Below are 13,710 nucleotides of genomic sequence, written 5' to 3' on the forward strand. Positions count from 1 at the left end.
GCACAGCAGTCGGTGCACTGGCAGATTAAACCAATGTTGCAGGGTCCGCAGGGTGGCAGCGTCCGTCCTGGAGTTGCGGAAATGTGCGCTGACCCGGCGCACCTTTCTGAGCAGGTATGACAAGTGTGGGTAGCTTTTCAGAAAGCGCTGAACCACCAAATTAAAGACATGGGCCAGGCATGGCACGTGCGTGAGGCTGCCGAGCTGCAGAGCCGCCACCAGGTTACGGCCATTGTCACACACGACCATGCCCGGTTGGAGGCTCAGCGGCGCAAGCCAGCAGTCGGTCTGCTCTGTCAGACCCTGCAGCAGTTCGTGGGCCGTGTGCCTCTTCTCTCCTAAGCTGAGTGGTTTCAGCATGGCCTGCTGACGCTTGCCCACCGCTGTGCTGCCACGCCGCGCGACACCGACTGCCGGCGACGTGCTGCTGCTGAGACATCTTGATTGCGAGACAGAGGTTGCGTTGGAGGAGGAGGAGGGTGGTTTAGTGGAGGAAGCATACACCACCGCAGATACCAGCACCGAGCTGGGGCCCGCAATTCTGGGGGTGGGTAGGACATGAGCGGTCCCAGGCTCTGACTCTGTCCCAGCCTCCACTAAATTCACCCAATGTGCCGTCAGGGAGATATAGTGGCCCTGCCCGCCTGTGCTTGTCCACGTGTCTGTTGTTAAGTGGACCTTGGCAGTAACCGCGTTGGTGAGGGCGCGTACAATGTTGCGGGAGACGTGGTCGTGCAGGGCTGGGACGGCACATCGGGAAAAGTAGTGGCGACTGGGAACCGAGTAGCGCGGGGCCGCCGCCGCCATCATGCTTTTGAAAGCCTCCGTTTCCACAAGCCTATACGGCAGCATCTCCAGGCTGATCAATTTGGCAATGTGCGCGTTTAACGCTTGAGCGTGCGGGTGCGTGGCGGCGTACTTGCGCTTGCGCTCAAACAGTGGCGCTAGCAACGTCTGGACACTGCGCTGAGAGACATTGCTGGATGGGGCCGAGGACAACGGAGGTGAGGGTGTGGGTGCAGGCCAGGAGACGGTAGTGCCTGTGTCCTCAGAGGGGGGTTGGATCTCAGTGGCAGGTTGGGGCACAGGGGGAGAGGCAGTGGTGCAAACCGGAGGCAGTGAATGGCCTTCGTCCCACCTTGTGGGGTGCATGGCCATCATATGCCTGCGCATGCTGGTGGCTCCCCAGCTGATCTTGGCGCGACAAAGGTTGCACACCACTGTTCGTCGGTCGTCAGGCATCTCTGTGAAAAACTGCCACACCGTAGAGCACCTTGACCTCTGCAGGGTGGCATGGCGCGAGGGGGCGCTTTGGGAAACAGTTGGTGGATTATTCGGTCTGGCCCTGCCTCTACCCCTGGCCACCGCACTGGCTCAGCCTGTGCCCACACCCTGACTTAGGCCTCCGCGTCCTCGCCCGCGTCCACGTCCTCTAGGCCTACCCCTACCCCTCAGCATGCTGTATTACCAGTAGTGCAGAAACAGAACGCTGTAGTTAAATGTGCCACTTATTGGCCTGTGGTTGGAGGCTGACTTCGCTTCCGGAATGCACAGCAGAGCCAGGAATTAATTTTGCGCAAGCCTGCTGTAACACTTAGCTGGCTGCGTATGAATTAGAAGGACAACTACCCCAGCACAGACCCAGTACACTGAGGACAGTCACAGGCAGCCCAAATAGAGTTTTTTTCCCAAATGTTTTTGGAAAGGCCCACTGCCTATATTCAATAAATATGTCTTCTGTCCCTGCCTCACCACTACTGGCCCTGGAGTATGTAAAATAACTGCAGACTGTTGCACTGTGGACTGGAATACAGTGGTGATGTAACAGCCAACACAGAGCCAGGAAAGAATTTTGCGCAAGCCTGCTGTAACACTTATCTGGCTGCGTATGAATTAGGAGGACAACTATCCCCAGCACAGACCCAGTACACTGAGGACAGTCACAGGCAGCCCAAATAGATTTTTTTTCCCAAATGTTTTTGGAAAGGCCCACTGCCTATATTCAATAAATATGTCTTCTGTCCCTGCCTCACCACTACTGGCCCTGGACTATGTATAATTACTGCAGGGCGCAATGCTCTGCACGGCCGATATACAAAAAAAAAAAAAAGTGCAACACTGCAAAAAGCAGCCTCCACACTACTGCACACGGTTAGATGTGGCCTTAAGAAGGACCGTTGGGGTTCTTGAAGCCTAAAATACTCCTAACACTCTCCCTATAGCAACTCCAGCAAGACAGCACTTTCCCTAAAGTATGTCAGAACGCATCTGTGGCGAGCCGCGGGAGGGGCCGATTTTTATACTCGGGTGACACCTGATCTCGCCAGCCACTCACTGCAGGGGGGTGGTATAGGGCTTGAACGTCGCAGGGGGAAGTTGTAATGCCTTCCCTGTCTTTCTATTGGCCAGAAAAGCGCGCTAACGTCTCAGAGATGAAAGTGAAAGTAACTCGAACATCGCGTGGTATTCGTCACGAGTAACGAGCATCTCGAACACGCTAATACTCGAACGAGTATCAAGCTCGGACGAGTACGTTCGCTCATCTCTAATAACGTGTTAAGTTTATTATATAGGTCATTAGGATTTTAAAGTTACCATATATGTATTTTTTATACTTTAGCAAAATAAAAAAAATATTTATGATGAAAAAGCTTTTATTTTGTCATTATGAATTTTTTTTTTAAATAAATTCTTTTTAACTGTAATTATTTTTTCATCAGAACTAAGAGACATCACAATGCCATGTTATGTTCACTTATATAATACTTTGGTATGTTCCAAAGCGTTATGATGTGTCAGTAATAAACTGTCAAGCAATCTATTAACAGACATATAGCTATGGCAGGCCTGGAAGCTTTTGTTGTTGCCATGGCAGCCCATCATGCCCCCTATTATCCCAGTGGGCAAAGGATGAACAAACAAACTTTATGCACATTGCACTGTGATTATATTGAACAGTAGCAATACATACCTTGATCGAGCCTCTCCTAGTCAAGTAAGGTTGTGCTTAAAGTTTCCCATTGGCTCCACATGTTAGAGAGTCCTGAAACTAATAGAACTTGCGGCATGGAGAAGCACATGCTCTTTGGTCCATCTTTCGTAAGCTAGAGCGAGTGCCTTATCTCTCCCTACCTGAAAGTGTCTTGATTGTGTCTTTATTATTATTGCTTTCTGCCTTATATGATGTCTCTTCACTGACCCTTGTTATGATTAGTTTGATCAGCAGATAGAATGGCAAGTAGCTTGAACTTGCTAGGAACATCGGAGGTCTCAGTTGAGTCACCTAGACAAATCAACAAGGACATGTCTGCATTGGAGGAGTAACTTGACTTCTGGGTGCTCTCTAAGGTCAACTAAAGTACTAATTTGTTAGACCGTTTCTGGTATGATAAAAACTGTGAACTACCCTCATAGATTAAAAATAATTCTGGTCTCTTAGTTGTTATTTACTGTATATGGAGTTGTAAATTGTTCATTTATTATAAAGTGGTCTGGTCTCAATTTCGCTACCAATTGTCATTGGCAAATAGGTGGAGTCAAAGGTGTAATTTGAAGCTCCTGGGCCCCAAAGCAAAATCCGTAACCCCTAACTATAATGCTCCTGGGCCCAATATAAAATCTGTAACCCCAACTATGCCCAACTATAATGCTTTATTCATGGTACTGGGCTTAATATATGGAGAAGAGAAGGCTTATGGGCCCCCTAAGGCTCCTAGGCCCAGGTGCAACTGCATCCCCTATAGTTACGCCCTTGGGTGGAGGGTCTAGGAATAGCTTTTGCAACAAGGGCCAGAGCATCCAAGATATGCTGGTGGTAAAATCCATAAATATGTAATATGTTCTATACTTCTTATTTCTTTTGGTATTTTGTATCATGTATTTGTATCTTGTTATCTCTTGGTACTTATCTCATATTAATTGATAGCAATCTTAAATACATTTTTGTATTATGGTCATCTTTATAAACACTTCATGGGAATATTTTAAATGATTTTTGAAGAGAGTTGCTTGCCCTTAACTTAAGGGCCATTTACATGGGGCAATTCTCTCACAATTCATTCAAACGAACGAAATTGAGTGATACTCGCCCCATGTAAATGCAAAAAAGTAATTTACTATTAGTTCACTTCTTGTTATCACTGCAAATAGAATGTAAAGAGCTGAGCGAGAAGCTTGCAATCCAACGGTGAACTCTATCTAAATGGTCTGCACGAGCGCTAACGACCTTAGCAGTGACGTCAGCAGTCGTGCAGTCGTTTAGACAACTGTTGTCACGTCTAAATGGGACCTTAGATTCTTTTACAAACCTTTGGATAAGGTGGACTTTTTTCTACTACATTTTCTGCATTACCTGGTCAAGCGTCTCTGTACTCCATACATTTGGCTTGGGTTGGATGGCTGGATTTCTTTTCTTGCTTTTTTTACTTCTCTTATATACATCGCTAGGAAGCGATAAAGCTGAATTTTAGTCAATTGCCTATGGAATCTGCATATGATTGCCTATAGAATCTGCACACTTTGCATATAGAAAGGATTTCAGCTAACTGACTTGTGGCAGAATGAAGGCCAAATATATATATGTATGTGTATATATATGTATATATATATAGTGTGTGTGTGTGTGTATGTATATATGTATATATATATATAGTGTGTGTGTGTATATATATATATATATATATATATATATACACATATATATATATATATATATATATAACAAAATAAAATAAAAACTGATCATTGTGGAGAACAAAGTGTCTTTTCTTTGGCTTAAAAATCAACAACTAATTTAGTAGGTACTATAAAATAAATTGAGATCCAACAAAGTTATATTCAGCAAAATCTTAGGCACCACAGTGATCCCTCGCTATACCGACGTTCAATGATTGCGGCTTCAGTGCATCGCGGATTTTAGATACCATTTATAATTCTGTTTTTGCTTAGTTTTTCGCTATATCGTGGAATTTTGAGTTACATACAGGAAATACAATACACCACTAGGGCTTGCAAATGCGAGATTCTACACGGCACACTATTGGCTGATTGAATGTGTTCTGTATCCTGGGCACAGATTGGCTCACTGATTGTAGCATCAGTCTGTTTGTTCACTTTTGTGATTGTTTGGCAGCTCACCCGGCAGATTCATTAGTTGATTGTGGATTTTCACGTATTGTGGGGGTCTCTGCAACTTAACCCCCATGATAGACGAGGGATCGCTGTATTCTCCTTCATTTTTTGTGATGCAAGAACATGGCAGGATAATCCTGGTAAGTGGGTAAGGTGGCAATCCTCTACCAATGTCTACTATAACTCATTTAAATGTTTCCCCCTTTTTGCCCTCATTATTTGACTCTAGGTGGTTGTAGACATGCCATTACTGTTGTATAAAAGATCCCTGGTCCAATATAGAAGTGGTCCTTTGAATGTTGAGGGGTGAGAAGACTTCTTCAATACTTGATCGATAGCTTCCATTCCATTTTATTCTGGGCTGAAAACAGTAGATTCAGGAAATATCCAATGTGTCAGATTACTCTTCCCTCCAAGAACAGACGACAGTCATCATTTTTCACATGCAGAGGCGTAACTTGAAGCTTCTGGGCCCCAATGCAAAACCTGTAACAGGGCCCCTAACTATAATGCTTTATTCATAGTACTGGGCTCCCTATATGGAGAAGAGAGGCCTTATGGGCCCCCTAAGGCTCCTGGGCCCGGGTGCAACCGCATCCCCTGCATCCTCTATAGTGTCGCCCCTGCTCACATGTTAGATTGATTGTGGTCCCATTTCACAAAGACATGATTTGCCATGAACAATCTATGTCAACAGGTTTTACTTCTTGTTCAGCTCTTCGAGATCTCTAGTTGTCAATGCTATTGGTAGAGCATCGTTATTTTTTGATTTGTGCCCATGTTTTGTATGGTTTTATGAAAGGTTAAGAGTCAAAGATATACAAATGGAATTGATTCTTTGTGGCTCCTATTTAGGTAGTAATTAGCTGTAAATAATTTCCTAGCTTGTGATCCCTAAAGGTTTGTGATACACAAGTGACTACTTTGGAGTCGTCTTTGCTCGCATTGGGACATTGTGACTGGAAACCATATTGCCTTATTATATCTGCTTCCAAACAGAAATACAAGCATCAGCATTTAGCCAGGCGCTAGAAAACATCGAGCTTCAGGAAGCAGTAAGAAGCCCCTCCTGGGCTCTATTTACAACAATGTGCAACTTAGTTTTTGAGAAAATGAAGTCACTAATAAGTGAAAATGAAGTTTATGTTTAAAATACAAAAGGAGCTAATTTGTTGACTGACACTTTTTTTTTTTAAACCTGAGGTTTCCCATTTAATATGGAGCAGCCTCAAACTATAGGGTAGTTATACTGCTGCAAAAATCCTATGCATTGTATTATTAAAGGACGAATTGTTATAGATAGGACTTATATGGATGCTCTCTGTAGCATTCTAACTAATGATCACTCTATTTGTTCACATTACCAATAGTTAGGACTCCTTCCCATGGACGTATGTGCGTGCGCAAAATTTGCATGTGCAATAGGCAAAGAATAGAACCCATTGATTTCAAAGAGCTCAATTTCATTTTTGAGTGCGAAAAAAAGGGACATGCTTTATTTTTGCGTGCATTTGTGCAGCAAGAGTCCCTATAGAAGTCTCAAAATGCTGCACAATTCCATGAAAAAAGAACACATCTAGACCTTATTAGGCTAAATAGGCTTTTAAATTGGGGCGTGGTAATGTCCCATGCGCAAATCTACCTCATTCATAGCGCAAATACGTTGCACTGAAGAATGCGTAATTTCATATACACTCGTTTGAAGCCGCCCTTAGGGCTTATTCACAGGAGCGTATATCAGCCGCCGTTTTTATGGCTGGCCAATATACGCTACCATCTGAGCTGCCTATCCCCTTCCCTCCCTCTCGCCGGCTCTCTGCCTCTCTCCTCTTCTCCGGCTGTTTGCAATAGGAGGGAGCAGGACGGGGGTGGAGCTAAGCTACCATCACATCCCCTTCCCTTGTCCATAGCCAGCAATGAGAGGAGCCCTGTCCTGCCCCTCCTATTGCAAACAGCCAGAGGGAAGGAGAGAGGAGGTGAGCCAGCGAGGGGGAGGGAAGGGGAAGACCGCTCAGATGGTAGCGTATATTGGCTGGCCGTGAAAACGGTGGCAGATATATACTCCTGTGAAGCCGCCTGTCAGGACAGTGTCCGGGATATGGGGGTCCCTGAGATATCCCGCAACCCCTGTCCCTGCCTACTTGCCCCCCTGGGCTAACCCCCAGGGCGACAACTGGGCGACGGTCCCTACCCTCACTAGGGAAGCGGGACACGGGAGACAAACAGACACTGAGACAAACAACGGTAGAATGGTCAGACGATCCGGGTAGGCAACAAGAGGGTACGCAGTACAGAGGGGTCAGGCAAAACGTAGTCAAGTCCAAAAGCAGGTGTCAGAAAAGCCAAGGTCACAAGAGCAGTCAGGATAAACGCGGGTGCAGCTGGAGAACCAAACTAACACTGGCAACGCCTGACAGGAAAACACACATATTTAAATGCTGTCAGTGCTCCCGCCCCAGAAGCTGATTGGGGCGGGGAGCCTGACAGCAGCAGGGCTAATCAGGGAGGTGCTGGGGGCACGCCCCCAGTCTTGCAGCACAGACCGTTACTAGGGAAGCCAGCCTGGTAGTCAAGTGACTAGAAGCACCAGCTGCCTCCCTAGCAACCCGGCGGCGACCAGTCTTACAGCGGCCCGGGGAGATCACCAGAACCGGGGCTCCCCTACGCCGCACTCCTGTAGCCCGGGTGGCAGGACCGGTGGTGCGGGCACGGCGGCCCCGAGAGTTACCGGTTCTGACAGTACCCCCCCTTCTACGGGGGGACACCGGACCCCCATGGCCCGGTGCGGGCTTAAGCGGGAAAGCCCTGTGGAATGACTGGACTAGGCGTGGCGCATGAACGTCCCTGGCAGGGACCCACGTCCTATCCTCAGGGCCAAATCCTCTCCAGTGGACCAGGTACTGCAGCCCACCTCTAACCCGTCGGGCATCCACAAGCCTTTCTACTTCATACTCCAGTTCCCCCTGTACCAGAGAGGGAGGAGGCGGGTTCTGGGTGGGGAGAACTGGAGTCACATACTTCTTAAGCAAGTTCTTGTGAAAAACCTTGTGGACCTTCCAGGGGTCAGGAAGTGCCAACTTATATGACACCGGGTTGATAACCTGAGAAACCGTAAATGGGCCAATGAACCGGGGAGCAAGTTTCAGGGAGGGAACCTTAAGTCTCAGATTCTTGGATGATAATAAAACCTGCTCCCCGACCACAAAAGGTGCAGAGATAGTACGTCTTTTATTTGCGTATTTACGCAGTTTCTCTTGGGAACCCTGAAGGTTCTTACGAACCTGGGCCCAAACTGTGCACAGTTCTTCAGCGGATATGTCAGCGGCCGGATTGTTCGAGACAAAAGGAGTAGAAAGCGAGAACCGGGGATGAAACCCATAGTTACAAAAAAAAGGTGACAGTTGGGTCGACGAGTTACCATGGTTGTTAATAGCAAATTCGGCGAGAGGTAAGTAGTTGGCCCACTGATACTGGTTATCAGAGACAAACAGTCGCAGATACTGGATAAGTTCTTGATTCATCCGTTCCGTTTGTCCGTTACTCTCGGGATGGAAAGCGGAGGAAAAGGACAAATTAACGTTGAGATTTTTACAGAAGGCTCGCCAGAAGCGAGCGACGAACTGAACCCCTCTATCTGACACAATATCCTCGGGGATCCCATGTAACCGAACAATCTCCTTGATGAACATCTCAGACAAAAGTTTGGCGTTAGGCAACTTGCCAAGCGGAACAAAATGAGACATTTTAGAGAAACGGTCAACTATTACCCAAATGACCGTATTCCCCAGCGAGGATGGCAGATCAGTAATAAAATCCATGGACAAATGGGACCATGGCCTGGACGGAATGGGCAAGGGCAGAAGAGGCCCCTCAGGACGTCTCCTGAGATTCTTCCCCCTTGCGCAAACCGGGCACGCGGACACAAATACCCGTACATCCTTGGCCATGTGCGGCCACCAATAGAGTCTGGCCGCTAACTCCAGAGTACCCCTGATGCCGGGGTGTCCAGCTAGGACTGAAGCATGTGTCTCCTCTAACACTTTCAATCTCAGTGACAACGGGACAAATAATTTACCTTCCGGAAGGGCTTCAGGAGCAGATTGTTGAGCGGCGTGAATGAGAGGTGAAAGGTCGGAGGAGACAGCAGCGAGGACCACCCCAGGGGAGAGAATGCTCTCAGGCTCCGGCTCGGAAGGTTCCGGAGAACCAAAACTCCTAGACAGGGCATCAGCCTTGACATTCTTAGAACCGGGTCTATAGGTAACAATAAAATTGAACCGAGAGAAAAACAAGGCCCAGCGGGCTTGCCGAGCATTTAACCTCTTAGCGGAATCTAGATAGGTGAGGTTTTTATGGTCTGTGAGTACCGTGATCTGGTGATGGGCTCCTTCCAAAAAATGCCTCCACTCTTCGAAAGCCCACTTAATCGCCAGCAATTCCCGGTTGCCTATATCATAGTTCCGTTCGGTGGAAGAAAACTTCCTAGAAAAATAGGCACACGGTCTAAGGTTGGTGAGAGTGGAGGGACCTTGGGACAGTACTGCTCCCACACCAAACTCAGAGGCATCTACCTCCACCACAAAAGGGCTGGACAGATCCGGTTGTACTAGGACAGGTGCAGAAGAGAACGCCGCCTTTAGGGTATCGAAGGCCCTCAGCGCCTCAGAAGACCAGGTCCTCACATCTGCCCCCTTTCTGGTGAGGTCCGTTAGAGGTTTAGCCACCACGGAGAAGTCTTTAATGAATTTGCGATAGTAGTTGGCGAAGCCGAGGAAGCGTTGAAGGGCTTTCAACGACCCTGGCTGGGCCCACTCCGTGATGGCCTTCACCTTTTCAGGATCCATCTGGAAGTCGCATGGCGTGATGATATACCCCAAAAATGATATCTTTTGTACCCCGAAAACACATTTCTCGAGTTTAGCAAACAGCTTGTTATGTCTGAGTCGAGCTAGCACAGTCTGAACGTGAGTATGGTGACTCGGCAAGTCGGAGGAAAAAATCAAAATGTCGTCTAGATATACAACCACGAACACCCCCATGATATCCTGAAACACTGAGTTCATGTACCCCTGAAAAATGGCGGGGGCGTTACACAATCCAAAAGGCATAACTAGGTATTCAAAATGCCCGAGGGGCGTATTGAAGGCGGTTTTCCACTCATCCCCTTCCCGAATGCGGATGAGGTTGTATGCTCCCCTGAGATCAAGTTTAGAAAACCATCGGGCACCAGCGACCTGGTTGAGGAGGTCAGGAATGAGTGGAAGAGCATACTGGTTTCGGACTGTGATTTTATTTAGCTCTCTATAGTCAATACAGGGCCGGAGACCCCCATCCTTCTTCTCAACGAAGAAAAACCCGGCACCCACCGGGGATTCTGAGGGCCGGATGTGCCCCTTGGCCAGACTGTCGTGGATGTAGTCCCTCATGGATTCCCTCTCTGGGACCGTAACGTTATAAATGCGGCCCTTAGGAAGTTTGGCCCCAGGAATCAAGTCTATTTTACAGTCCCATTCCCTATGAGGGGGCAGAGCTTCAGATAATTGTTTGGAGAACACGTCAGAAAACTCGGAGAGGTATTCTGGTAGAGGGCTCCCCTCGCAGGTGGAGATTCCCACCTTCACCGCACAAAGGTGGTTGACACAGCGGGGACCCCACCTTACCAGTTCCAACGTGTCCCAATTTACTACCGGGTTGTGCTCCCGGAGCCAGGGGAGGCCTAGGACGACGTCCACAGACAAATCTCTCATCACTAGAAAGGTGCAGGTTTCCACGTGTAAGGCTCCTATCGTAAACCTTACTTCAGGGGTAACCAGATTAACCACCCCTGCTTGCAATGGAGTGGAGTCCACTCCTGAAACCAGAATCGGAGTCTCTAAACGTAACAAAACTCCGGACAGTTGAGCAACGAAATTAAAGTTAACGAAATTAGCCGCAGCCCCAGAATCAACAAAGGCTTGCCCAGTACGGTGGAAAGCATGAAATTCTAGGGTGCAAGGCACTAACATCTTGGACAACACAGGGAGTACCTTGGCTCCTAGACAGTCCCCCCGACAACTGCCTAGGAGCGGGAGTTCTTCCTGCCGTGGCTTCTTAGCGCAGGTAGCAATGCGGTGACCCGGCTCCCCACAGTAGAAGCAGAGGTTCTTCTTCAGGCGGTGTTCCCGTCGTTGCTTGGGGGTCATGGCTCCCAGCTCCATGGCCTCGGTGGTGGGAGGGTAAAAGGTCGGGTCAGTCGAAGAAGTAGACGTGGGGAGTGGGGTGGTCCGAGCGGCGTGTCTGGCCCTCAAACGTCGGTCGGCTCGAATAGCCAGCGACATGGCTTGCTCCAGAGTTCTAGGCTCTGGGTGGGCCACAAGTAGGTCCTTGAGACCCTCAGACAGGCCGGTCAAAAACAAGTCTTTTAGGGCGGCATCGTTCCACCGGGATTCCGTACAATGTTGACGAAATTGGGAACAGTAGTCCTCCGCCATCTTACCACCCTGGCGCAGGGCCAGAAGTTTGGAGACTGCGTAGCCCGCCCGGTCGGGTTCGTCATAAATTTGACCCAGGGCGGAAAAAAAGGCGTCAAGGGATAGTCGGGCTGGAGAGCCAGCTGGTAGCGAGAAAGCCCAATTTTGGGGCTCTCCCCTCAGGCGGGTAATTACGATTCCCACTTTCTGGTATTCAGTACCAGAGGAGTGGGGGCGGAGATCAAAGTAGAGCTTGCAGCTCTCCCTAAATGCAAAAAACTGATCTCTCTCTCCGGAGAAGCAATCCGGAAGCGTGGCTCGAGGTTCTGACATTGTTCCTGGAGCGGACGGGGGCTGCATGGGGCCTGCAGCTGCCACTTGCTCCCGTGGCTGCAAGCGGGCGGTTAGGTCCTGGGCAAGGGTCGTAAGGACCTGGACCTGGTTCGCTACAGCCGCCACGGCCTCCATCGAGGGGCTCAAAGTCGCCGGGCGGATGCAAGGGTCTGACCTTCGTTCGGCCAGTGTTACTGTCAGGACAGTGTCCGGGATATGGGGGTCCCTGAGATATCCCGCAACCCCTGTCCCTGCCTACTTGCCCCCCTGGGCTAACCCCCAGGGCGACAACTGGGCGACGGTCCCTACCCTCACTAGGGAAGCGGGACACGGGAGACAAACAGACACTGAGACAAACAACGGTAGAATGGTCAGACGATCCGGGTAGGCAACAAGAGGGTACGCAGTACAGAGGGGTCAGGCAAAACGTAGTCAAGTCCAAAAGCAGGTGTCAGAAAAGCCAAGGTCACAAGAGCAGTCAGGATAAACGCGGGTGCAGCTGGAGAACCAAACTAACACTGGCAACGCCTGACAGGAAAACACACATATTTAAATGCTGTCAGTGCTCCCGCCCCAGAAGCTGATTGGGGCGGGGAGCCTGACAGCAGCAGGGCTAATCAGGGAGGTGCTGGGGGCACGCCCCCAGTCTTGCAGCACAGACCGTTACTAGGGAAGCCAGCCTGGTAGTCAAGTGACTAGAAGCACCAGCTGCCTCCCTAGCAACCCGGCGGCGACCAGTCTTACAGCGGCCCGGGGAGATCACCAGAACCGGGGCTCCCCTACGCCGCACTCCTGTAGCCCGGGTGGCAGGACCGGTGGTGCGGGCACGGCGGCCCCGAGAGTTACCGGTTCTGACACCGCCCTTAGGGCTTATTCACAGGAGCGTATATCGTCCGCCGTTTTTATGGCTGGCCAATATACGCTACCATCTGAGCTGCCTATCCCCTTCCCTCTCCCTCGCTGGCTCTCTGCCTCTCTCCTCTCCTCCGTCTGTTTGCAATAGGAGGGAGCAGGACGGGGGTGGAGCTAAGCTACCACCACATCCCCTCCACTTGTTCATAGCCAGCAATGAGAGGAGCCCTGTCCTGCCCCTCCTATTGCAAACAGCCAGAGGGAAGGAGAGAGGAGGTGAGCCAGCGAGGGGGAGGGAAGGGGAAGACAGCTCAGATGGTAGCGTATATTGCCTGGCCGTGAAAACGGTGGCAGATATACGCTCGTGTGAATAAGCCCTTAGGATGACATTCAGAGTTTTCATTTGGTTTATTTTACTTTTGGGGGCTGTTGGGTGAACAGTTGTTTGTCTGGCAGTTTTCTCTTCCATCTCCCATCTCAATACTGGATGTCCCTTCACAACACCAGGAACTTGTTGGAATATTGATAACTCTGCAAGTGCACATGCATTTTGTATTAAACTCATTTATCTCAGTGTTTGTGATAATTTATGATCTTCTTTGTCAGTAAGCATTTAGTTGCTTGTAGTTTACACTCATTCTGTTCTTGCTACAGTAGGAGTCTATGGTAAGCTTTTGGTGGGTTTGTGTTTATACCCAGCAAACAATTTAAGCATACAATGTTGCAGTGTTGCACCCGTACACTGACGCCGATGCGCCCGTGTGACTGACACCAGCAGACGGACGTACCTGCAGACGGCCGTCTCTCTGCAGCGCTGGAGGAAAGAACATGTGACCGGCTTCATTGACGGTCATGTGTTCTTTCCTCCGGCGCTGCAGAGAGACGGCCGTCTGCAGGTACGTCCGTCTCCTTCCTGCAGTCACACGGGCGCATCGGCGCCGGTGTA

The sequence above is a fragment of the Eleutherodactylus coqui genome, chromosome 5, assembly GCF_035609145.1.
Source record: "Eleutherodactylus coqui strain aEleCoq1 chromosome 5, aEleCoq1.hap1, whole genome shotgun sequence".
NCBI lineage: Eukaryota > Metazoa > Chordata > Amphibia > Anura > Eleutherodactylidae > Eleutherodactylus > Eleutherodactylus coqui.